Raw genomic sequence first — 27,351 nt, forward strand, 5'->3', positions numbered from 1 at the left:
ATATACTCACGACTCCGCAAACTCTGATGCTGGCTTCAGTCAACTTTGAAATAGCGACTCCTGTTTCTAATCCGGATGATTACATGAACGTAATTACGAATCCGCAGAATAAACATAAATTCATCAAAGCTTTTACGTTGTCTCTGATCGCGAAGCGTTGTCGTGTAGCGAGAATGGTACAAGTATAACAGGATTCGAAATACATTTCAATTAGCTTTGAATGTCCAAGATGAATCTTGTGTCTGTAACTGACATTCGTCCTGAATACTAAATTAAGAAGTTATAAGAAAGTATGGGTGTTTTTCGAAATCATGCATTATGTTACATGTACTGTTTTTCATACTCTGCTCATTATCATGGACTCCAAAAACTAGTTCCGCTGGGGCTCGAACCCAGGACCTTCTGCGTGTAAAGCAGACGTGATGACCACTACACTACGGAACTACGCGATGTCATCCTTCTCTCGACATAATTAACAACATATATAACCTCGCATATTCAGGGAATAATGTAAGCTGAATATTGTCAAATCTCTTATGCTATATTGCAGCGACCGGCGACATACGGCCCGCTTGCCAGATCCGGCCCTTGAAGGGATTTTGACCGCCCCGCAGAGAGTTTCTACCTTGAAAGTGAAATCCTATTCTGAAAGTATTGATAAGTTTTATGCGTCACAGAATGAATCCAAGTTTGCCAACCTGAGAAAGATGGACATTAAAATACTTCTCCGTCCGGATGTACATTGTACATTTATTTGCGACCATGAGCATTAACGAGACAAGGCTGCATTCCACTATATAACTGATGTCCATGTGCAGTCTTCACTAAGGGTTTCTACATACGACATGCAGCTAGAGTTAAAACAACTTGCTGACAATTCTGACCGAGCACAGCGATTCGGACACCCGCCTTGGCCTAGCCTAGGGGATGTAAAGGGGAGACAAGCACACTGAATGAAAAGTAAAAGAAGATAGTATAGAAAAGTAAGCTAGAAAAATGGGGTGGCATGTCACGGAAGGCGAGATCGATAGTTCAGGTCGTGATCCGGTAATCTTGAGAGCGAACTAGCATTCATTTAGTAGAAATTGCTTGTATTTCGACTTAAATGTGGACATATGCTCGTCGACTGTTTGATGGCCGACTCAAATGTCCGATTGACTTTAACAGCTACTGTTAATAAATTCAATAAATACTGTTTTGGTCTCTATGCTTCATGCTTAAAGTTTACATTAAGTACGATTTATTCCTTGTATAGGTGGATGAATACGCGATAATCCGGCCCGCCTATACGGATCCACGTGTAGTTCTGTTTGTGGGAAATATGTACCATGTACCAGTTCTGTCGAACTTCAATTTTTGCAACGCTAGATTGTTTACGGGCCAATATAGCAGGAGCGAGCGACTTCTCCGGTCGGCGGGCCGGACATGGTAAAATGAAGCACTATATTCACATAAGACCCAGCAGATTCATATTTTATACGTTCGAATATCGCATGGCATGAAATGAAGTATGGGCGAACTTGCAATGATTCGTTTCCACTCAAATCAAACGCCTTGACGAACCCATAGCATAGAGATGTAGGTGAAATTCGTGAATGCTGAAGAGACAACACAACGAAGAAATAACGCATCAAAGGTGTCTTCTATAAGTCGCATTCATCTCTAAGCGAAATCTTGCAATTATTATCGGGTCAATATCTACACATCTGTTGTCACAAATTGGGATTGCAAGAATTCAACATATAGCCTACATATGAATGGAGCTAGGCATTCTACATTTTTATAATAGCCCATATACGTCGAGTGCCAATTCACAACACGTAAATCACTTCAATTTCACTGAGATGGTTTATAAGCACCATACCATAGGTTGCATGAGACTATCGAATGTACTGTACATTCGATAATGAGACGATTGATATTTTAATCACCAATTGGGCAGTGGGCACGTAGGACTCCACGGCAGTGACATGCGTTAATGGTTGGTGAGGCAATGTCCACTGTATAAGAGTCAATTTTACAAATATATAAACCGAAAATGGTTGCAAATTTAGTTATCAACTTGTTAGGTATCACATTACAATTGTTCACACGTAGGCCAAGAAAATTCTGAGATGTTTAGGATGAATTGCGCTATCACAAGCGAGGCTTGGCCCGTCCGCGCCTCACATCTCCTTGATTGACTTGCGATCTTCCGATCTTGCGTAAAGTTTCGCTGCATCCTAAATTGAAGTGAAAAGTGAATTAACATGTCCCCAGGACCTTCTGCGTGTTAAGCAAACGTGATAACCACTACACTACGGAACTACTCGCAAGATATGGACATTGGACTAAGCTACAATTGCGACATGATACGAATTCGTAATATTTAGAGAGGAGAGACTGTGAGATTTTGAGACTGTGGTTTCAATGTGTTTTAGTTCACTAATAGGTGAAATGCCAGAACACTAATCATCGAACCAATGGAACTTCAAAAACTGATATCAGCCTAAAATGTCGTTACAACAAAAGTACGCAACCGTTTTGATATAACCACTTATTGTAATCTTTGACAATCAATGACGAGCGGAGATTTTCACCCTTTCGACAAACTGGAGCCTCCGGGACCTTTGTGTCAGTTCTCAAAAACGATTTCTGCCAGCAAGCACTTTTCGCTCGTGAAAAATAGGCTGTATTTTAGATAGGAGTGCAGAATAGATTTTAAGACCTGGCCATCCAAGCACTACTAAACGTTTTTGTACAGAACCCAACAACTTGTTTGACCGATAAGGGTTTTAGTGAAATAGTTGAAATCAAAACTAGCGAAAAGAAGTTGCCTTTTTAATGAGACACTTGATAGCTTAAGCTACATAGTAGTCAATTCGTTGCACATCTGAACAAATGTTAAGTATCTTCATCTTCTTTACCAAAAAAAATTTTCGATTAGTTTCTGCGCATGAAATTTATTTTACAAAAAAAAGTGCGAATGGAGCTCAAAAAGGTAGAAAAGCACTGCGACAGTGAATCAATCAAGCGATATATTTACATATAGTTCATGTACTGTCGTGGTTGGCTAGGGTTGTTGAACTTCTATCTGCCAAGCCATTGCGTCATTGCACATTGAGATGCAGCGACTTCAACACAGTCAAAACGAGAATCATACTAGAAATAATTTTATATCATGTTTTTCAAATTACTCCTTTACAATTTGCACAATTCTCGATACAAATTGCTCTAAAAATTCGTATGAAAAAATATAAAAAGTTGCAACAAGTTGCAATATAAAATTCCTCAAAACAGCTTAAAACATCACACTACATACATATTTGGAGTATTTAAGAAGCTGCCGGATGCTGTAAAAATAGTTGCAAAGTTGCAAAAACTTGCCCTATAGTTATAAGTCATATTTGTCTCAAGACGTAATCTTAAAATTACTAGCAGGTCAGCTCATTCATGCTTGCATTAAAAATAATAATCAATTTTTAGCCATGACGTCACGAATCTTTATTGGTGACGTCACAGTGGATTGACATTGACATTTGATAATACAGTGTAAATGTCGCTCCTTTGACAAAAATAGCTTCCGAAACCGGTCACCAACGGACAAAAATATCCCTAACCGGAGCTACAACATAAGCAGTATTTTTACGGTCGGCGGTCATCATCATCAGAACATCCATTTCGTATCAATATTCTTATATATTCGTGATTTAACAGTTGAACCGATGGAGATTTCAATTGCTGTAACGTAACTACTCCACTATGTATGTATACGTTGAATACATCGGGTGCAAATCTCCGTGGGCTCATACTAAAACACCATGTTTTTAATGTGACCCTACACATGAAGCTAGATATTCTACATTGCGATAATAATCCATACTTCGACTGACAAATTTTCACTGAGATTCACATACTTCACACTTCACACGTCAGTTTATAAGCACCATACAATATGGTGTATAAAACAATCGATATTTCAGTTACCAATGACAACGAATAAGGACTATATTCCGCAGAACAATCGGCTTCAAGAAGACCATTGATTCGAAAATCAGCGTCGTTCAGTCGTTCTGAATCATTGCAAATATGTCTTGACGATAATTGGCATGCCATGCTCCAAGTCATCACAATTTCAGTAAAGAAAACAATGAAATAGATTGAAAAACTAGTTCCGCTGGGGCTTGATCCCAGGACCTTCTGCGTGTTAAGCAGACGTGATAACCACTACACTACGGAACTCCACTCTTTACTGCACTGTATATCTACAAAGAGTAGAACGGGCTTCTGGGCTTCACAAGTCACATTATCCATTTGTGGTAGAACGCAATGTGAATGCGTGGTGTAACGTGTACCATCTAAGTCTAAGATATACATTGATCTTATTTTCGCGAGCGCAAAGCGGTGCGGTGAGCCCCCAACTTTACGCTATTGTGAACCCATCTTAACGCGAAGTTTGGATTGTATTGACTGCTGACTTCATATTCAACGTAGAAAAACGTGGATACAATTTCGTGCAAGGAGGGTTTTCCATTCGTTAAGTATGTTTCCAACTATAACCGCCTTCAAGACAAACACATTGTTTGTTATACTACGAATTTTAAAAATCCTTCGGAAACATCCACTAAAACTCAAAAACATGGTGTCGTCACTGGAATATTTCGACAGTATGATCGGCGTTTGTATTATTTCATCCGCTCAAGACACGTAACGTCAAATGAAACACTCTAGAAACAACGCGATGTGATGAATAGATAGAAGAATGTCGAAACAGCCGATTATGGCCTTTTAATATAAAATGGACACATACTTTTAGATGTTAGAAATAAAGTATAATAAATGCGATTTCATCTCTTCAATACATTGGCGATAAGTTCAACCTCAATCATCTGCAAAATTGCGATTACATGCGAAGAATGTGACTTCGTCCGTGCTGATTGTATCACTAGTCAGAGTTGGATCAATTGTAATTTGTAATTAAGCTGAATGTCATTAATTACATTTTTCAATGTAATTGTAATGTAATTGTAATTGAAGCATTTTATTTTGTGTAATTGTAATTGTAATTGTAATTTGACAAAAATTTTGCTCAATTACAATTTCAATTACATTAAATTGCTATTGAGACCTGACAAGCACAACATAAAATAATTGACTTATAATGCATTCTCTTTAAATGTCGACAAGGAATTAGGTGGATCCATTCGCGTAAGCCCTTGACTGCGCCCTTGCGGGCGAAGTTTTTTATTTTTACCTCGGCTGCCATTGTATACAATTATTAGATTACTAACCAACGGATGGATTCGCAACACGTGACTCACGATTGAATACGCCGAGAAGCGAACTGCTGAGCCGGCTAAAAGCAGCAGAATTGATAGTCCCATAGCAGGCGATCCAAGCGTCGAAATTAGATATGTATGGTCCTAATTGAAAGCTAGTGTCGCACTGATTCAGCAATAAAAGTATATTTCCAGGCAATGGTACCATCCCAAAATAGTCGTGAAAGTCTGGGAATCGGCATTGTTCTGAACAATCGCTGGGCGTAATTGGTCATTGTTGTGGTCATGCTGCTGCGGCGCTCTCACTTTTCAGAACAGTCGGCCTTAAACGGCTATTTTGGAGCAGTTACATTGCCCTGACCAGATTTTAATTTGTATTTTCGGAATTAGTGCATCAATAGCATACGATAAAGACCAGATGCATCAAATTTGGACGCTTGGATCGCCAGCTCTAGGACTACAAAGTTTGCTGCTTTTAGCGGGCTCTGCAGTACGTTTGTCGGTGCATTCATCCGTGACTCACATCTTGCGCATCTAGCCGTGGGTTGGCAATCTACAATACGATTTCAGATCACGATGCTGCATCGTTACTTCGTCTGGCCAACTAACCAGACCACTGGATATTATATAACGTCTTATCTGACAAAGTACGGTTTTGTTTTTACTCCTCATCCTAATTCCTACGTCCCTCGATAAAAATAATATTATTTCTTTAATTATATACTATATACGCAAATCCAACACGTGCATATATTATAATACTTTATTCAACTAAATACTGCATACTGGAATAGTTCGAAAACGTTTTTTATTTTAATTAATTAACGGGTATTTGCGTATCACGAATGAAACATGAATACTTGAATTGTTGTTAATTACGACGCTACAATTGTCAAGGAGCACGGTTGAATTTATGATTATTCAATTACATGTTCAACAGCAGCAATTGTAATTGTAATTGTAATGTAATTGAAGCATGCAAGGAGTAATTGTAATTTTAATTTGATATTTTTAGCATGGAGTAATTGTAATTGTAATGTATTTGAAACATGCATGAAAGTAATTCTAATTGTAATTGAACTGAAATAATGTAATTGATCCAACTCTGATCACTACTATCGGTGAAATAGCTCTCTATTTATATAGGTTACCAATCTTTGCATTAACCCCTAGTAACTTTCATCATGATAGAATATAAAGGGTATAAAATTCAGTTTCTCGAAATACACATTCAAAATTGATAACCATTTGTGTAAAACTCATTTTTGCTTTAATTACCATGCTGCATATTTTATGTCACCTCCGTCGCCGCGGCAGCTCAGTAGGGAGAGCGTCAGCCTGAAGATATGAAGTTCCCTGGGTCAATCTCGGGTCGCGGCAACGGTATCTTTGAAGTTTTGCATAAGTTTCCACATATGGGATTGATCGATTTCAACTTGCTTTATACATTGCGATAATGACCCGTGTTCTAAAAGTGCATATTTACAATAACACAAATCCATTTAATTTCACCGTGGTGTACCCACTTCATACTCTATTTATAGCGCCATACAATTGTCGGCATGAGAATATCTTATTTAATCAGCAATGAGCAAATAGGACTATGTTCGGCTTTCACTAATGCACGTTAAAAATTATGAACCAATCTATAAACTTACTATTTGCGCGATGCTGCATATGTTTCATGTCAGATATGAAATATAGTACAAATGCAGGAAAAAACGATCAGTCGTCGCTGAATATGTATGTTGGCTTGAGCTTGAAAACAAAAGATGAATCGCACTACGTATAGATTGCAGCTCGGATATCCATTTGGCGGAATATATCATTAAAATGCTACAGTAGTTCCGCTGGGGCTCGAACCCAGGACCTTCTGCGTGTGAAGCAGACGTGATAACCACTACACTACGGAACTACACACACGAGGCGAGCTATCACCTGATCGAATCTAGTAATATTTAATGATGCGTTTTTTAACCTTTTTGAGTTTACTAATAGGTGAAACTTCAGAATAATATTATCGAACCGAGACATTAAAAAAATGAAGTCAAACATAAATGCAGTTACAACAAAAGTATGCAACCGCTTTGAAATGGCCACTTTTTTGAAATCTTCGGCATCTAATTTTCATGTTGAAAATATTTCGCCCTTAGGAGACCCGAATCCATTGAGCTTAGACTCTGTTCCAGCCAATTTCGCTATCATAAACGCTATACCGATATGGGGACATTCAAATCTGGGACTTGCGATTTTAATGCCAACGCAGTTTGAAATCTCATGAAATTTTGTACACGCAGAGATGAACTAATTCCAAACAGAATTCACTTAATTTTGCTGAAAATTGAACTTCGGGGTCAAAAGTTACTATAGGGATGGTGTCAACGGGGTGTTCACGTTCGCGTTCTGTATGAGAACCTCAGAAATTAAGAGGTTCGCATTCGCAAACTAATCTTGATAGTTAGTAGGTTCTGCACTGTGATCTTTCTCATTTATTGCAATTTTCACGGCAAAATAACATCTTTGGTTGAAATTCGTTCCATTTAAACTTCGGACGACTCTCTGCATAGTGCTGGCAGCGAGAAAAAAATCAGCACTAAACGAGCATGCACCCTGTCCTTTTCAAAAAAATTATTTGCTTGGTTGGAAAAGTTTGTCCAAAATATTTAGCCTTCCGGTTGTGGTTTTTATTTACTCTCTGCTGTGAGCTTTGCTTGCAATAACAATCATTTTATCAATGATTTACATCAACGAAATGGATGTAGGGCAGAGGTGGGCAACTTCTTCAGTCGACGGGCCGGATATAGGAGAATTAAGTACTTGGCGGGCCGGATTGCTGAATCGATACGTTATTCGCCCATTTATCCACATATACAAGGAAGAAATCGTATTTAATGAATGTATCTTAGCGACAGCAATGTCACTTCAAAGTCATTTCTCCCCGATAATGACGAAGACAATGTGAATTTGAGAACAGCATTGTAATACAGGCGCCGCCAAGTCTGCTTCTCTCTGATCGATTACCACACGGTGCAATCCTTAAATAAACAAGCCATTTGGGTTACAGAACTTCAGAATAACGTGAAACAATACCTTCATATTGTTAATTTATTCGCTAAAAGCTTTCCGACTGACTCTCATCAGTAGCGGACGTCAGTGATAGGGTGATTTACTCATTTGATGTTCCAACATTCCACTATTCGGCCTGCTTACATTTTTTTAAATTTATTTATGACGCGAGACTCGAATTGAACAATGCTTAATTAGTACTCCATCAATGCAGCTGACTAGATGATCCGCGGGAATCCCTAATGATCGTATCGCTGCAGCATGTATTATATTTTTATTGTAATTTTGTTGAATAAAACTGTCTGTCTATCAAATTCGAAATGCAGGAACTATTTTTTCTGTATGGCGTAATAATGACAAAAACAAACAACTAGTGCACATGCAAGTCACGGTAGTAACGATACAATACCAACGATAACGAGTATGTATTCTTGGAATATTACAATACTGTTGTGTGTTGTGGTTCTTGGTTATTTATACCCGAATATGCTTTTAGCGAATAATTTAACAATGTGGATTTATTGTTAATACTAAAATTGTCACTAAAATTTGAAGCTCAAGCAAGTAGTGGAGAATCTCGGCAGACTGTTGCCGCGAGCCCCATGTTATCACGTAAGACGGAAAACTGTCCACGGGCAAAATACTGTCGCGGGCTTGATCGTGGGCCGTATGTTGCCCGTACCTGCCCTATTCTATCATTGCAGGTGTAACAGTTTTTATGATTGAAACTTTATTCTATTACATTTGGTTGGGTATCCAAAGCAGGAGGGTGTGTCGGCCGGTTAGCTCAGTTGGTTAGAGCGTCGTGCTAATAACGCGAATGTCGCGGGTTCGAGCCCCGTACTGGCCACATCTGTCGCCGCGATAGCTCAGTCGGGAGAGCGTCAGACTGAAGATCTGAAGGTCCCTGGTTCAATCCCGGGTCGCGGCACTTTTACCAGTGAAATTTTAGAGTTATTTTCAACTTCAAGGAAAAGATCTCCAATGAAACTATTAATTCACTTTTCATGGCTTTTAGTTCATGGGAAGCAATATAGCCTACACGTGTGTTCTACAGTATATAAATATATGATAGAGAGCAGACACAGATCCTGGACTGTCCCACTCATGCGATTCGTGCCCTTATATTTGGCTTCGCCGTCATTAGTCGTAGGTGTAGTGTAGGTATACAAGATTCAGAATAAATTACAATTATCTTTGAACGTTCGACGTGACTCTTGTATCGGTACGTGTCATTCGTCCCTAATATTTAATTAAAATCATGTACTCTACTGCCAGAGTAGAAAACTAAGGTAGTTCCGCTGGGGCTCGAACCCAGGACCTTCTGCGTGTAAAGCAGACGTGATGACCACTACACTACGGAACTACTCTCTATCGACATAATTTCGCACGTAAGCTCGCATATATTCAGGGAGTAATCGAAACGGAACGTTGGCAAATTCGTTATGTTTCGCAATTAAGCAAGCTAGAGTCAGATATTATGACCTGGTATATGTTTCCACTTAAGGTCCACTACAGACTACTAGCAGTTCTGCACGCAGATTCGGATTCCTATGAGACCCTATATGCTTGCATTAAAAATAATAATCAATTTTTAGCCATGACGCCACGAATCTTTATTGGTGACGTCACAGTGGATTGACATTGACAATACAGTGTAAATGTCGCTCCTTTCACAAAAATAGCTTCCGAAACCGGTCACCAACGGACAAAAATATCCCTAACCGGAGCTACAACATATGCAATATTTTTACGGTCGGCGGTCATCATCATCAGAACATCCATTTCGTATCAATATTCTTATATATTCGTGCTTTAACGGTTGATCCGATGAGGATTTCAATTGCTGTAACGTAACTACTCCACTATGTATGTATACGTTGAATACATCGGGTGCAAATCTCCGTGGGCTCATACTAAAACACCATGTTTTTAATGTGACCCTACACATGAAGCTAGATATTCTACATTGCGATAATAATCCATACTTCGACTGACAAATTTTCACTGAGATTCACATACTTCACACTTCGCACGTCAGTTTCTAAGCACCATACAATATGGTACATGAAACAATATTTCAGTTACCAATGACAACGTATAAGGACTATATTCCGCAAAACAATCGGCTTCAAGAAGACCATTGATTCGAAAATCAGCGTCGTTCAGTCGTTCTGAATCATTGCAAATATGTCTTGACGATAATTGACATGCCATGCTCCAAGTCATCACAATTGCAGTAAAGGAGACAATGAAATAGATTGAAAAACTAGTGCCGCTGGGGCTTGAACCCAGGACCTTCTGCGTGTTAAGCAGACGTGATAACCACTACACTACGGAACTCAACCCTTTACTTCACTGTATATCTACAAAGAGTAGAACGGGCTTCTGGGCTTCACAACAAGTCACATTATCCATTTGTGGTAGAACGCAATGTGAATGCGTGGTGTAACGTGTTCCATCTAAGTCTAAGACATACATTGATCTTATTTTCGCGAGCGCAAAGCGGTGCGGTGAACCCCCAACGTTACTCTATTGCAGAGTTGGATCAATTGTAATTTGTAATTGAGCTGAAAGTAATGAATTACATTTTTCAATGTTATTGTAATGTAATTGTAATTGAAGCATTTTTATTTTGTGTAATTGTAATTGTAATTTGACAAAAATTTTGCTCAATTACAATTTCAATTACATTAAATTTCTATTGAGACCTGACAAGCACAACATAAAACAATTGACTTATAATGCATTCTCTTTAAATGTCGACAAGGAATTTGGTGGATCCATTCGCGGAAGCCTTTGACTGCGCCCTTGCGGGTGAAGTTTTTTATTTTTACCGCTATGCTGGCCTCGGCTGCCATTGTATACAATTATTAGATTACTAACCAACGGATGGATTCGCAACACGTGACTCACCATTGAATACGCCGAGAAGCGAACTGCTGAGCAGGCTAAAAGCAGCAGAATTGATAGTCCCATAGCTGGCGATCCAAGCGTCGAAATTTGATATGTATGGTAGGGATGGTGTGAACGTGAGGTTCACGTTCGCGTTCTGTGTGTGAACCTCGGAAAATTAGAGGTTCGCGTTCACAACAGAACCTTGGTAGGTTCTGCACTGTGAACCTTTTTCATATATTACAATTTTCACTACATTATAACATCATTGGTTCAAATTTATTGCATTTCAACTGCGGGTCACTCCATGCATGGCGCTGGCAGCATTAAAAATCAACACTAAACGAGCATGCACCTTGACCATCTCAAATGTTTTACTTGCTTTGTTACAAAAGTTTGCTCGAAATATCCAGGTTTCCGTTTATGACTCTGTGTTGTGAGTTTGACCCGCAATCAAAAACATCACGAGCAAAATACGTAGTCAGCGAATGATGCTTATTCAACCAATCAATGAAATTGATATCGTTTTCTGATGAAAAAAATCTAGCAGGCGTACGGGGTCAATCTTGACTTCGTATCTTTACTGCATCATTAAAACCAAATCCGTGCGGTTGAAGTGTTGGCCACTGCTGTATAGTGTATAACTTCTTAATGGGGTAATATTTGTAGCAAGTATAGAAACCTATTTTACACTCAGCTCAATATCAATGTAGCGATACTCAGACGCCGAATACATTGTCCGGTCTGGTCTCGACCGTTAAGGCGTAAGTTTATGTTCCCTGGTAAGTCCTCGTCGAAATTGTTGGCAAAGCGACGACAAAGATTGATTTTATGGGAGTATTATATCCTTTAATTGCCTCAGTTGACACATTTAAGGGCGGTGTACACTGAGAATAAGCTAAGCTAGGCTAAACTAAGCTAAACTATGTGAAGCGAACCTGAGGTTCACACTGGCAGCGTAAATTGTGCTCAGTCAGGCGTCACTGAGATCAGCTGATTGTTCGCGCGCTAACAACAAACATTCCCGGCACGATGTCTATTACGGCTGTGATTTTGCAATCGGCAGTGGCTATTCGTCCGGAACCGGACGAATAGCCCGCAGCCATAGTCCAGGCTATTCGTCCGGAACCGTGTGACGTAACTATCCAAAATAAATGTTCTGTGTGACGTAACTGTTAAAAACCAACATAGGCTACTGCATACTCTGGTATTATTGAGTATTGACGGTAGGGTTAGTTCGGATATCAATAATTTTCACTATCCGGATAACGGATATATCCGGATATTTTGGAATTTATCTAACCGGTTAACCGGATAATAACTGCTAAGTGAGACAATCGATTTCATTAGGTCTGCATGTAAAACGGATCGCAAAATCATTACACAGTGTTATTGTAGAGTACCTACCTACGCGCGCAGTATAAGTGAATGCGAGAAAAAACACGCAAATTTAATGTTCACTGCTTCTGCAATGCCCTCTTTATAAAGCACAGATGCATCAATTGTGGGATCCTGTAGCCGGGACCGGAATTTTGTAACAAAGAGTCCACGTTCATTGAATGCTTTTTCAGCTTCCACAGAAGTGGGCTGAATAGAAAGCAGCGCTTCGTAGAGAGTCAAAAGGCTGGCAGGTCGTACGCCGGAAACTTCAACGGCTTTACATCCTTTTGACCATCCTTATGTTTAGGTTTGGAGTACTAGAAGGACGACTAACTGATACTGGAATTGATGCCGACATGATACCTCGCTCTAATTCACGTGATCAGGCACGCAGCCAGTCGAAAATGTAGGGGGATTGAAATAAAATCAGGGGGTTTCGATTTTTTTTCGAATTAATCATCAGCGGAAATCAATTACGCTTGCACGCATGCACATTTTTGCGAACATTCGATGTCATTCAGTTTCGCGGTGTCACTCTCAGAATCACTAATTAGAATACACTTAACGGCATGTCGTCAACAAGCCATCGAGAGATAGGAGCCAATGCATGCTGGGTCCGAGATGGTTAGGCCAGCGATTATATCGTTCGTAGGCCTATTGCAGATGCGATTGTGTAGGTCAACGATAATATCGTGAGCACCAAGCCAATGAAGATGCGATTGTGCAGGCCAGCGATGGAATAGTGTGTACACTGCACATGGCCTATTGCAGATGCGATTCTTCAATCCAGTGGAACTATCGGCTTGTTGAAGACGCGATAAATCAGGCCAGAGACGATAGCCGAGCGCGCGGCAATTAATGACCTAATTTAACGATCTTCTCAGCAGGAGATCACGTCACATTACACTGTGCAGTGTGTACAGACGCATCTTGCTAATTGGCAACACGCTTCTCGTTAATCGGCCGCGCCAACACTGAATACGACTTATTGAAGCTTACTAAAACGTGTAAAATGCATTAGCAACGATTCTTTTTTATCCGGTTAACCAGCAGAAAAATATCCGGATATCAGATAGTGAAAATACCTGTGGTTAACCGGTTAACCGGTTAACCGTTATCCGGATAATCCAACCCTAATTGACGGACTTCGGCTGCTTATATGTGTTTAGGTTATCGGTATACATATACTAATATATCGAATACATTGTTTGAGAGAGAGAGAGAGAGAGAGTCTTTATTTTCATCGATCGAACCAAAATACATAACAAACGGCAGTGATGGTGGTACAGAAAATATGCGTGCACAGTATTCGGTATTAGATAGGAATGATCGATAAGACCGTGAAGGTCATCTAGTCTGATCACACCAGCATCAAACAGGTACACTTGACTCAGAACAGTCTAGCTGTAAAAAAATGTTTAGTTAGGAAAGGAAAATAGAAAAAAATTAAACAATGGTAGCAAATGATCAATGAAGCAATGTCTGGGCGAGGTAGGGCAACAGTGTTAGTGTAACGACAAGAGGTGATCAAGTAGGGCTTTTTTGAATCCATTATAAGGCAATTCACGGATATGTGATGGTATATGTTTGTATGGCAGCACATGAGCACACCGTGAATCTCAAAGAGACAGTACACGATGCGTGAGCATGAGCAGTGAGAACGCGGTACATTGTGCAGTGCAATGATTTCCAGTCCAACATTGTCCACTGCAATGCGATGATACCATAGCCTTTATAAAGGCTATGATGATACCATCCGAAGAAACATTTAAGCAAAGTACCGCATCTCTGCTATGCTACCTCTGCTTTGCAGACTTAACAATAAATAATCGCCGTCATCTCCCAAACGCAATGTTTGTGGTGTATTGAACTGATAAAAAATGCTAATAAACCGAACTGAACTGATATTAGACCTGGTATTTGGACGGACACTGGTTGAACTCGCCCTGTTTTCGTCTCTGTCTTCACGTCTGCTAGAAGATGAAGTGAAGATATATCGTAACCCGGGATATATCGCGTTGTGGATGGCTGTATTCTGTACCTCGTGTAGTACGACCGATTCTTTTTCATTGACCGATGAAGGCATCTCGGTGGTATTTCAGGCGCATTGCAAATTTGCAATACAATTACACATTAAATAGGATAAACAAAAATCAACAAAAAGCATGCATAAACTACAGCAAGCAAGGACAGAAGTCCATAGTCCCGATGTAGCGAAAGGAATGGGAGATCATCATAGAAATGAATGTGAAATAATCAGTGTTCATTTCATGCAGGAGTAATTTGATGGTATTGTGATGGAGAGCAACTGCGATAACTGCCAGAGTCTTCTTACTAATACTCGTAGTCTACCTACGGGGATCCTCCAATCGCCAATCCAATCTGTCAATTTTATGAAGTATAGAATGCACATTATATTTGATCACGGCGCTTGTAATTCAATTTCGTAGTAATGATCGTCGGGTCATACATTTTCAAATACACACACGTAAAATGCGATATACAGGACATACTGAGAAGTAAAGAACAGAACAGACATTAGGATGCCGGTGCCGGAAGACCATAGTATCTCAATCTGGTTTCCACCTCAGCTTGGTGTAGGTTCGATCTTGATCTTGTCGAGTCTTCCATTTTCAGACAGGCCTTCCTTTCTCGTTTCCATTCGATTCTTTGTTTCGGTATAGAGATTGTAGGATTGTACAATCTCTATAGTTGCGGTTCTTCAACTAGTATCTCTCTGCGCTTTTCGACGACTTAGGGTTAGGAGTTAGGACCGAGTGACACTGGGCTAAAGTAGCCCAGATAATCCTCTGGTAATTGAACCCAAGCCGCTAGCGCTGTAGGTGGCGAAAGTCACCATTACGCTAGAGTTCCCTTGTTTGGATATTAGAAGAGATAGGAAACCAGCGTCGGTATTATGCTCCGGTAACATACAGCGATAAACTAAAACACGCAACAGTTAAACAGCCGAGTCGAAGTCCGTCAACTCAGCAACGCCAGTATGCTGGCGGCGCATAATTACGTCACACATCAGTATGCTGGCGGTACTGTGTTACGTAACACAGTTCCGGACGAATAGCCTGGACTGTGGCTGCGGGCTATTCATCCGGTTCCGGACGAATAGCCACTGCCTTTGCAATCTGCATTAATGGATCCGGAGGTACTGATCGAATTGGTAGAGAATTCCCATCGTTGTATTTAAAGTCACACAAATCGTATGGCGACAAAGTGGCTATGCAAACTGCTGGGAACGCGTGAGCCGGGATGTACAATTTCCAGGTAATTATAAAAAAAACGAGTACAGTACTTCGAACTACTCACCAATTGCTTTGCTTATTTTTTCTCATAGTTGATGAATGTAAAAGAAATGGAATTATCTCCGTGATAAATATCGACGGGAGAAAAAGAATATGCAAGAACAAACCAGATCTGGTTCTGGAAAGTCAAAATACAGGCCGTGGCAGCTAATGCCAATGTTTGATTTTCTGGATGCAGTTGTTGAAATCCGAAGGTAAATGACTATTAGTTACGGTACTGATTAGATACGATTTCCTATCATGAAATAAATTCATATGTTTATTCCAGCACATATTCAAACGTCGACGAATATTGTAGTGAAGAACAGGATTCCCTGGAGGATACACATAATGCCGTCGATACATTACTACACATGACCCCATGGATACACAAGATCCTCTAGATACACATGACCCACTAGTTACTTTGACCCTGACTGAAGTTCTGAATGGCGGTTTGCAGAATCAAGGTTAGTACAACATTCAAATTTCATGTAACATGAATAACGTTGGTCAAGACCAATGTTCCCTCTAATTTTTGACGAGTCTGCGCACACTCACCAACTCACTGCGCATACCCTTGGACAACAGTACGTAAATACCAAAAAAAAGGTCATCACTTCGGATTTTTTGTGCACAACTTAGATTTTCTGTGCGCAGAGACCGTATCAGGATCAGCGATGCGCGTTTGCGCAGCTTGGAGGGAACATTAGTCAGGACTTTAGTTACCAGCAGCTCAGTTCAGTTACAAATATTAATTGTAATATTAACAATGTGGATTTATTGTTAATACTAAAATTGTCACTAAAATTTGACGCTCAAGCAAGTAGTGGGAAATCTCGACAGACTGTTGCCGCGGGCCCCATATCATCACGTAAGACGGAATACCGTCGCGAGCTGGATCCGGCCCGTGGGCCGTATGTTGCCCGTCCCTGCCCTATTCTATCATTGCAGGTATAACAGTTTTTATGATTGAAACTTTATTCTATTAGATTTCGTTGGGTATCCATAACCGAAGGGTGTATCGGCCGGTTAGCTCAGTTGGTTAGAGCGTCGTGCTAATAACGCGAATGTCGCGGGTTCGAGCCCCGTATTGGCCACATCTGTCGCCGCGATAGCTCAGTCGGGAGAGCGTCAGACTGAAGATCTGAAGGTCCCTGGTTCAATCCCGGGTCGCGGTAATTTTGTCAGTGGAATTTTACAGTTATTTTCAACTTCATGGAAAAGATCTCCAATGAAACTATTAATTCACTTTTCATGGCTTTTAGTTCATGGGAAGCAATATAGCCTACACGTGTATTCTACAGTATATAAATATATGATAGAGAGCAGACACAGATCCTGGACTGTCCCACTCATGCGATTCGTGCCGTTATATTCGGCTTCGCCGTCATTAGTCGTACGTGTAGTGTAGGTATACAAGATTAATAATATATTGCAATTATCTTTGAACGTTCCACGTGACTCTTGTATCGGTACGTGTCATTCGTCCCTAATATTTAATTAAAATCATGTACTCTACCGCCAGAGTAGAAAACTAAGGTAGTTCCGCTGGGGCTCGAACCCAGAACCTTCTGCGTGTAAAGCAGACGTGATGACCACTACACTACGGAACTACTAGGGCCACGTTGTCTCTCTCGACATGATTTCGCACGTAAGCCTGCATATATTCAGGGAGTAATCCAAACGGAACGTTGTCAAATTCGTTATGTTTCGCAATTGAGCTAGCTAGAGTCGGAAATTATGACCTGGTATATATTTCCACTTAAGGTCCACTACAGACTACTAGCAGTTGTGCACGCAGATTCGGATTCATAAGAGACCCTATATGCTTGCATTAGAAATAATAATCAATTTTTAGCCATGACGCCACGAATCTTTATTGGTGACGTCACAGTGGATTGACATTAACAATTGATAATACAGTGTAAATGTCGCTCCTTTCACAAAAATAGCTTCCAAAACCGGTCACCAACGGACAAAAATATCCCTAACCGGAGCTACAACATATGCAGTATTTTTACGGTCGGCGGACATCATCATCAGAACATCCATTTCGTATCAATATTCTTATATATTCGTGCTTTAACGGTTGATCCGATGAGGATTTCAATTGCTGTAACGTAACTACTCCGCTATGTATGTATACGTTGAATACATCGGGTGCAAATCTCCGTGGGCTCATACTAAAACACCATGTTTTTAATGTGACCCTACACATGAAGCTAGATATTCTACATTGCGATAATAATCCATACTTCGACTGACGAATTTTCACTGAGATTCACATACTTCACACTTCGCACGTCAGTTTATAACCACCATACAATATGGTGTATGAAACAATATTTCAGTTACCAGTGGTGGCCCTAGGATTGGGGGGGCCCTGGGCGAAACTTCCAGGGGGGCCCCATATATCCATAAACGCAGCTTCTGGGGGGCTCTGCCCCCCAGACCCCCCTCGCCTCTCCATACAAGTATTATATATTGCATGTCTACAGTTTCTGTGATACTATACGGAATGTCGATGCTGTGTGTAACTATTTACTATAAAAGGCAACTGTGTCATTCAAGTTCAAGATGAGATTTTCATGCGTGAAAGTAATCACAAATACAGTGACAATGGAAACTAAGAAAGAAAAAGTTCATACTTTTTCAAGGAAACGATGGCAGGATTCCAATGACTCAAATCGTGATATTTTGGTGACTTGACTTGGCTCAGATCAAAATATATAAGCAGAATGAGGACCAATAGCTAATCGATTACGAAGGTGACCAAACAATGAAGTTTATAGAACACATCCATAGAATTGAAACTTCCAATGAATGAACTACTATGACCGGACAATTAAATTGATGCATTTAGTTCTTCAAAAAAGTAGAAATCAAAATGATGATAGCAAATATGACACCAAAAGTAAATGGAAACTAAATGGAAACTATCATACGGGTACAAAATGATATTGGCTTGGTGTAAACTTACCGAAGCAGTCGAGACATCGCGATTCATGAATACTCAAAACAACAACAACAACAACAAACAACAATGACTTCCCTTCTTTGACAAGATGACTCAACCAAGAGGAGTTTATGGTCATCAAGAATTATTATTGGATCATTAAAGAAGGACTATATTTGTACAGTGAAAGAAAAATGATTTATTCCTAACAGCTAACACAGCAAATGTACCGGCAGAAAAGAACAAATACCGGTATATTACAAACCAACACTTGTCCCAGAAGTTACCCAACCAAGACAGCTGCATGTTTATGGTAAATTTTACAATGAATCCTTGCAATGGTGCCGGTCATAAAACAGCTTAACCAGACAACAGAGTCTCAACGCCTAAAGATAGAATAGAAGAAGCTCTTGAACCTGACAATAAAATGAGGAAAGGGGTCAAAACTAGGCTCATAATAATTTTCAAAATCAAGTCATAAACAGCGTCAAATTCAAATATTGTTGGCGCAACACTGTCCACACGAAAATTTCGAAGGCTAGTTTTAAGAGGAACTAAACATTATCCAAATCGCCTACTTCTGCCTACAACATACATTGCTGTCACAACTTGAAAATTATATAGTCAATAAAAACTCATTTTTCAGCATTCTTATAATAGCTTCCATATGATGACTAGTCATGAAAATTTTCAAGTTGACTGAAATGAGAGGGATACTGCAATGATTTTCATTAGAAATGACTTTAAACTTGAGTGCAGTACACAAAAAAGCTAAATTGTAACTTGAATGATATATTAGATCAACTTATATACAAGATAGCTCATGTACAGACCTACCAAAAATTCTATCAATTTTACGATTGAATGAGCCGGAAAAGCTTGTTTTTTATCATGCGCTGGCTTGAAAAGCTGGATATTGAATTTAAAAACTTGAAATTGTGATGTAAGCTACTCGGATATATTTCAAAATCACTTAATCCAAATTTCTGTCAAATCTAAAAATTGAAATAAACAATTTAATTGTTTTAGGGCTACTGACATGGAGTTAGCCTTACTGAAAATGAACGAGCTGCACCAGTCACTGAAAATGTATACTTCCTGTATGCACTGTAGTAGTTTCTTGTGAATGTTATTGTAATTTTATAGCACTGAGAAAAAGGTGTTGAATATTATTCAAAAATATACTGGAAGTGATAATCATTCACAACAAAATTTTATGTTAGCGGATGCGATCGCGTCTCTCACACAAATCACCAATTTGATGATCGACAACCGTTTACGGTACCATATTTTACATGGGTACATATATTTTCACGGTTATTCGCAAAACGATAACTATAAATTTCATAAATGTAGCAGGGGCCCCCCTCATAAAATATATGTAAGCTCTTATAACGCGTGCAGAAATTTAATTATTGACAACTGTTTACAGTACCATATTCTACATGGGTAGGCCTGCATGTATTTTCAGTTATTTACAAAATGATAACCAAAAATTGCGTAAATGTAGGGCCCCCCCTCATAAATCGAAGTGAGCTCGCACGCAAGCTGAACGCGTGCCGAATTTTAATGATCGACAGCTGTTTACAGTACCGTATTCCACATGAGTTGGCCTGCGCGTATTTTCAGTTATTTACAAAATGATAACCAGAAATCGCGTAAATGTAGAAGCCCCCCCCCCCTTATAAAATCAAAGTAAGCTCTTTTACCGCGCACAGAAATTTGATGATCGAAAACTGTTTACGGTACTACATGGGTAGGCCTACATGTGTTGCCACGGTTATTCGTAAAATGATAACTATAAATTGAGTAAATGAGGGGTCTCCCATAAAATAAAAGTGAGCTCTTTTAACCGGTGCAGAAATTTAATGATTGACCACTGTTTACGGTTGACCTGCCATATTCTACATGGGTAGGCCTGCATGTATTTTCACGGTTATTCGCAAAATGATAACCAAAAATCGCATAAATGTAGGAGGGCCTTCCCTCATAAAATCAAAGTAAGCTCTTTTAACGCGCGCAGAAATTTGATTATCGACAACTGTTTACGAGACCATATTCTACATCGGTGCATGGATTTTCATGGTTATTCGAAAAATGATAACCTAAAAAATGAGAATTATGATTCATGCCTTTTTACGGTACTGTACCGTATTCTTCACGGATACAAGGATTTCCACGGTTATTTAGAAAATGGTAATAGTTGGAAAAAAGCGCATAAACCGGAGAAATAGTTGGTAAAAAGCGCGTAAACCGGAGAAATAGTTGGTAAAAAGCGCGTAAACCGGAGAAATAGTTGGAAAAAAAGCGCGTAAACCGAGGAGGGGGGCCCTCCTCAAACAGGGGGGGCCCTGGGCGACCGCCCACCTCGCCCACCCCAAAAGCCACCACTGTCAGTTACCAATGACAACGTATAAGGACTATATTCCGCAAAACAATCGGCTTCAAGAAGACCATTGATTCGAAACTCAGCGTCGTTCAGTCGTTCTGATTCATTGAAAATATGTCTTGACGATAATTGGCAAGCCATGCTCCAAGTCATCACAATCGCAGTAAAGGAAACAATTAAACAGATTGAAAAACTAGTTCCGCTGGGGCTTGAACCCAGGACCTTCTGCGTGTTAAGCAGACGTGATAACCACTACACTACGGAACTCCACAGTTTACTTGTATATCTACAAAGAGTAGAACGGGCTTCTGGGCTTCACAACAAGTCACATTATCCATTTGTGGTAGAACGCAATGTGGATGCGTGGTGTAACGTGTTCCATCTAAGTCTAAGACATACATTGATCTTATTTTCGCGAGCGCAAAGCGGTGCGGTGAGCCCCCAACGTTACTCTATTGCAGAGTTGGATCAATTGTAATTTGTAATTGAGCTGAATGTAAATAATTGCATTTTTCAATGTAATTGTCATGTAATTGTAAGCGGTGCGGTGCGGTGCGGTGAGTCCCCAACGTTACTCTATTGCAGGGGTGGGCAAACTTTTGAGCTCGCGGGCCGCATTCAACATCTGAATCCATTCGCGGGCCGCACTATATAAAATTGCGACTATCAACAAAAACGCAATATTGGTATTTGATTATAGTGAGGACATCGATATAATATATATGCTTATTTACAACAATCCACACATTGCTTTGATGATATCGTACAACCCTCAGAAACAGTGGCGATATTTCATAGGCTGGTCGGCCTCTATAGCCAATTTGTCAAAACTATAGCGATGAAAGTCGGTTGTCCTGATTCCTAAAAAAGGATTGAAATTTAAATCTCAGAGCAGCGATCTGTTCAAAGATTTACTAATTCAACTTTCGGTTCAGTTCCAGGACACACAATGCTGTCAGCGTCATAACCATGTTAGCTTCAAACACGCTTCTACTATGTGTAGATATAATATAAATACGCGAATTCTACGCATTCATAGAATGAATCTACCTAAGACACGCGCGAATCGTTTTTATAAACACATAACTGAAATAATTAAAACTGGAGTGGCCAATCTGAAATCACACTCGTGATCCGAATTATGTCAATCTCGTTTAGGATTTCTGTCATGTTTAGCAGATGAAACCTTTCAGACTGCGTGGGCTGATGGTTTGATGGCATGGAAGGTTACGACTGTGGATGAGAGATTTTTAAATATGAAATTTAGACTAAATACTAGGAAATAATTATGAATAGGATGTAAATCACGCGAAGCTCGAAAAAAATTTTCAGTTGAGCTCAGCTTCGGGCCCCTGCCTTAGAATTATCATGGTGAAATAGGTTAAGAAAAAGTTTAATCAAGTGTCTGCATACATTCGATATTTAGTACGCATTTTATCAATATTTTTGATAAGTTTCTTTATACTCTCGCGGGCCGCACAGAACAGTGTGGTGAGCCGCATGCGGCCCGCGGGCCGTAGTTTGCCCACCCCTGCTCTATTGTGAACTCATCTTAACGCGAAGGTTGGATTGTATTGACTGCTGACTTCATATTCAACGTAGAAAAACGTGGATACCATTTCATGCAAGGAGGCCTTTCCATAATTCCATTCGTTAAGTATGTTTCCAACTATAACCGCCTTTAAGACAAACGCATTTTTTGTAATACTACGAATTTCATAAATCTTTCGTAAACATTCACTAAAACTCAAAAACATGGTGTCGTCACTAGAATATTTAGACAAAGAACTAATAATGATGGTATGATCGGCGTTTGTATTATTTCATCCGCTCAAGACACGTAACGTCAAATGAAACACACTAGAAACAACGCGATGTGATGAATAGATAGAAGAATGTCGAAACGGCCGATTATGGTCTCTCAATCTAAAATAGACACATAATTTTAGATGTTAGAAATAAAGTATAATAAATGTGATTTCATCTCTTCAATACATTACCGATAAGTTCAACCTCAATCATCTGCAAAAATGCGATTAGCCGATTACATGCAAAGAATGAGACTTCGTGCGTGCTGATTGTATCACTACTATCGGTGAAATATAGCTCTCTACTTAGATAGGTTACCAATCTTTGCATCAACCCCTAGTAACTTTCATCATGATAGAATATAAAAGGGTATAAAATTCAGTTTCTCGAAATACACATTCAAAATTGATAACCATTTGTGTAAAACTCATTTTTGCTTTAATTACCATGCTGCATATTTTATGTCACTTCCGTCGCCGCGGCAGCTCAGTAGGGAGAGCGTTAGCCTGAAGATGTGAAGTTCCCTGGGTCAATCCCGGGTCGCGGCAACGGTATTATTGAAGTTTTGCATTTGTTTCCACATATGGGATTGATCGATTTCAACTTGTTTTATACATTGCGATAATGACCCGTGTTCTAAAAGGGCATATTTACAATAACACAAATCCATTTAATTTCACCGTGGTGTACCCACTTCATACTCCATTTATAGCGCCATACAATTGTCGGCATGAGAATATCTTATTTAATCAGCAATGAGCAAGTAGGACTATGTTCGGCTTTCACAAATGCACGTTAAAAATCATGAACCAATCTTTAAACTTATTATATGCGCGATGCTGCATATGTTTCATGTCAGATATGAAATATCGTACAAATGCAGGAAAAAAACGATCAGTCGTCGCTGAATAAGTATGCTGGCTTGAGCTTGAAAACAAAGATGAATTGCAATACGTATAGATTGCAGCTAGGATATCCATTTGTCGGAATATATCATTAAAATGCTACAGTAGTTCCGCTGGGGCTCGAACCCAAGGCCTTCCGCGTATGAAGCAGACGTGATAACCACTACACTACGGAACTACTAGCAGGAGGTGTGCTATCACCTGATCGAATCTCGTAATATTTATTGATGCGTTTTTTAACCTTTTTGAGTTTACTAATAGCTGACACTTCAGAATAATATTATCGAACCGAGACATTAAAAAAATGAAGTCAAACCTAAATGCAGTTACAACAAAAGTATGCAACCGCTTTGAAATGGCCACTTTTTTGAAATCTTCGGCATCTAATTTTCATGTTGAAAATTTTTCGCCATTAGGAGACCCGAATCCATTAAGGTTAGACTCTCTTCTAGCCAATTCCACTATCAAGAACGCTATACCGATATGAGGACTTTCCAAACTGGGAATTGCGATTTTAGTGCCAACGCAGTTTGAAATCTCATGAAATTTTGTACACGCAGAGATGAACTAATTCCAAATAGAATTAACTTAATTTTGCTGAAAATTGAACTTCGGGGTCAAAAGTTACTATAGGGATGGTGTCAACGGGGTGTTCACGTTCGCGTTCTGTATGTGAACCTCAGAAATTTGGAGGTTCGCATTCGCAAACTATCTTGATAGTTGGTAGGTTCTGCACTGTGATCTTTCTCATTTATTGCAATTTTCACGGCAAAATAACATCTTTGGTGGAAATTCGTTCCATTTAAACTTCGGACGACTCTCTATGCATAGTGCTGGCAGCGAAAAAAAAACAGCACTAAACGAGCATGCACCCTGTCCTTTTCAAAAAAATTATTTGCTTGGTTGGAAAAATTTGTCCAAAATATTTAGCTTTCCGGTTGTGCTTTTTATTTACTCTCTGCTGTGAGCTTTGCTTGCAGTAACAATCATTTTATCAATGATTTACATCAACGAAATTGATGTAGGGCAGGGGTGGGCAACTTCTTCAGTCGGCGGGCCGGATATAGGAGAATTAAATACTTGGCGGGCCGGATTGCTGAATCGATACATTATTCGCCCATTTATCCACATATACAAGAAAGAAATCGTATTTAATGAATGTATCTTAACGACAGCAATCTCACTTCAAAGCCATTTCTCCCCGATAATGACGAAGACAATGTGAATTTGAGAACAGCATTGTAATACAGGCGCCGCCATGTCTGCATCTCTCTGATCGATTACCACACGGTGCAATCCTTAATTAAACAAGCCATTTGGGGTACCGAACTTCAGAATAACGCGAAACAATACCTTCATATTGTTAATTTATTCGCTAAAAGCTTTTCGACTGATTCTCGTCAGTAGCTGACGTCAGTGATAGGGTGAATTACTCATTTGATGTTCCAACATTCAACAATCCTCTCTCAGCCCGCGATGGTCAGATATACCTGTAGAGTTTACTTGTTCGAGGTAATCATGGTGTTTGTCGACTACCACAGACATTTACACCAGGCCGATTTTATGCATTTTCGATTCCGTATCTGCCGACTTACAGCCCAGATAAACCTCCAACACTTAGGTAGGAATTCCGAAGTCGCCCTCGTTCAGACTCGAACCCGCAACCCAATGGTGTTGCAGCCGTGGAATGTACCACTGCGCTATCTCGCCACACAATTACCTACCTGTAGAGCTGTGGCAACGTAATTCATAATTATGACCTGTGGTTTCTTGTTATAATTACTTTAGTGTATGTTCTTGATTCGTGACCTCCGGTTTGTTATATCATCAAAAGATACTGTAGTGGCTCAAACGTAGCAGACTAAAAGAAAAACTTTCGTGAGACGCATAAACAAATTGTCATGTCTTTATATCTGACTGCATGTCTAGCAACTGAGCAACTCAAGTTGTACTAGGGTCAGTGGCCACATTAACTACAACAGGACTTGAAAACATTTTCATCATGTCTAAAAAGCATTCATTCAATGCGGCCGTTGAACTCAACAATCAAGTCAAATAATCCATTGGTTGGCTGGTCCGATAGCGTTGCAAAACGTGTTGTAACACCACCTGCACTTAATTAAGTCTGGTGATGAGCAGACTTAAATTTGAGTGCCGATCCAGACGCATTGGTCTTCACCCTAAATTATAAACTCCAGAATCCAAGCAAAGCAAGTGAAATTTTTGAATATCAATTTGGTATAGATCTATTATTTTTGTTGGATTTTCCAACGTCAAGGGGAGCCGCAAGTTGGTTAGCTGAGAGTCACATGCGGCTCTCGGACCCGCGGTTGGCAATCATTGATCTAGAGAGGATTTTCAAGTTAATTAGATCTCTCGAAAATACTCTATGACTTATGTTGGTTTACGAAATACTTTTTGAGTCCCCTTCGAGCTCGCTCTCCACCCTATTGGGAAATTTGGGGTGCGGCAGTTATGGCCCTGGCAAGAATGCAAATCGTTGGGCGCGATAAATTGACCTCTATGAAAATGGGCAATGGATACATTATGACGTAACGAACAAATGACGCATCTTTTTTGAAGGGAGATCGTTATATCATTAGGCCTTTTCAGCGCAATCCATATATTGTCTTCCAACATAGCTTCTAAGATGCAAAATAAATGTAATCGTGAGTAATCGTGATTACTTTTCCAATGTAATCGTAATCGTAATCGACTACTTCCTGATTTTGCTGTAATCGTAATCGTAATCGATTACATTCATGAAGTAATCACCCCATGTCTGATCATCACGTAAGACGGGAAATGGTTCGCGGGCAAAATACCGTCGCGGGCTGGATTCGGCCCGTGGGCCGTATGTTGCCCGTCCCTGCCCTGTTCTATCATTGCAGGTGTAACAGTTTTTATGATTGAAACTTTATTCTATTAGATTTGGTTGGGTATCCATAACCGAAGGGTGTATCGGCCGGTTAGCTCAGTTGGTTAGAGCGTCGCGAATGTCGCGGGTTCGGGCCCCGTACTGGCCACATCTGTCGCCGCGATAGCTCAGTCGGGAGAGCGTCAGACTGAAGATCTGAAGGTCCCGGGTCGCGGCAGTTTTATCAGTGAAATTTTACAGATATTTTCAACTTCATGGACAAGATCTCCAATGAAACTATTAATTCACTTTTCATGGCTTCTAGTTCATGGGAAGCAATATAGACTGCACGTGTATTCTACAGTATATAAATATATGATAGAGAGCAGACACAGATCCTGGACTGTCCCACTCATGCGATTCGTGCCGTTATATTTGGCTTCGCCGTCATTAGTCGTATGTGTAGTGTAGGTATACAAGATTCAGAATAAATTACATTTATCTTTGAACGTTCGACGTGAATCTTGTATCGGTACA

General features: G+C 39.8%; 1 protein-coding gene, 1 long non-coding RNA gene and 9 other non-coding genes across 11 annotated transcripts in view; 4 read left to right on the plus strand and 7 right to left on the minus strand.

Moving 5' to 3' along the window:
• LOC145446089 (acylcarnitine hydrolase-like) overlaps positions 1-27,351 on the plus strand; it is a 282,243-nt gene that overhangs the window by 126,552 nt on the left and 128,340 nt on the right. The window lies entirely within an intron of this gene.
• Trnav-uac (transfer RNA valine (anticodon UAC)) lies at positions 372-444 on the minus strand. The gene has a single exon. It is a non-coding gene; the product is annotated as a tRNA-Val (tRNA).
• On the minus strand, positions 4,149-4,221 carry Trnav-aac (transfer RNA valine (anticodon AAC)). The gene has a single exon. It is a non-coding gene; the product is annotated as a tRNA-Val (tRNA).
• On the minus strand, positions 7,101-7,173 carry Trnav-cac (transfer RNA valine (anticodon CAC)). The gene has a single exon. It is a non-coding gene; the product is annotated as a tRNA-Val (tRNA).
• Positions 9,183-9,255, plus strand: Trnaf-gaa (transfer RNA phenylalanine (anticodon GAA)). Its single transcript has one exon. It is a non-coding gene; the product is annotated as a tRNA-Phe (tRNA).
• Trnav-uac (transfer RNA valine (anticodon UAC)) lies at positions 9,618-9,690 on the minus strand. Its single transcript has one exon. It is a non-coding gene; the product is annotated as a tRNA-Val (tRNA).
• LOC145446837 (uncharacterized) lies at positions 15,759-16,623 on the plus strand. The gene is made up of 3 exons (XR_013917366.1): positions 15,759-15,878; positions 15,949-16,110; positions 16,185-16,623. It is a non-coding gene; the product is annotated as an uncharacterized LOC145446837 (long non-coding RNA).
• Positions 17,004-17,076, plus strand: Trnaf-gaa (transfer RNA phenylalanine (anticodon GAA)). The gene has a single exon. It is a non-coding gene; the product is annotated as a tRNA-Phe (tRNA).
• Trnav-uac (transfer RNA valine (anticodon UAC)) lies at positions 17,439-17,511 on the minus strand. The gene has a single exon. It is a non-coding gene; the product is annotated as a tRNA-Val (tRNA).
• On the minus strand, positions 21,438-21,510 carry Trnav-aac (transfer RNA valine (anticodon AAC)). The gene has a single exon. It is a non-coding gene; the product is annotated as a tRNA-Val (tRNA).
• Positions 24,063-24,135, minus strand: Trnam-cau (transfer RNA methionine (anticodon CAU)). Its single transcript has one exon. It is a non-coding gene; the product is annotated as a tRNA-Met (tRNA).

Source organism: Botryllus schlosseri, chromosome 9 (assembly GCF_051294905.1).
Source record: "Botryllus schlosseri isolate E-star chromosome 9, Bs_hap1, whole genome shotgun sequence".
Classification (NCBI taxonomy): domain Eukaryota; kingdom Metazoa; phylum Chordata; class Ascidiacea; order Stolidobranchia; family Styelidae; genus Botryllus; species Botryllus schlosseri.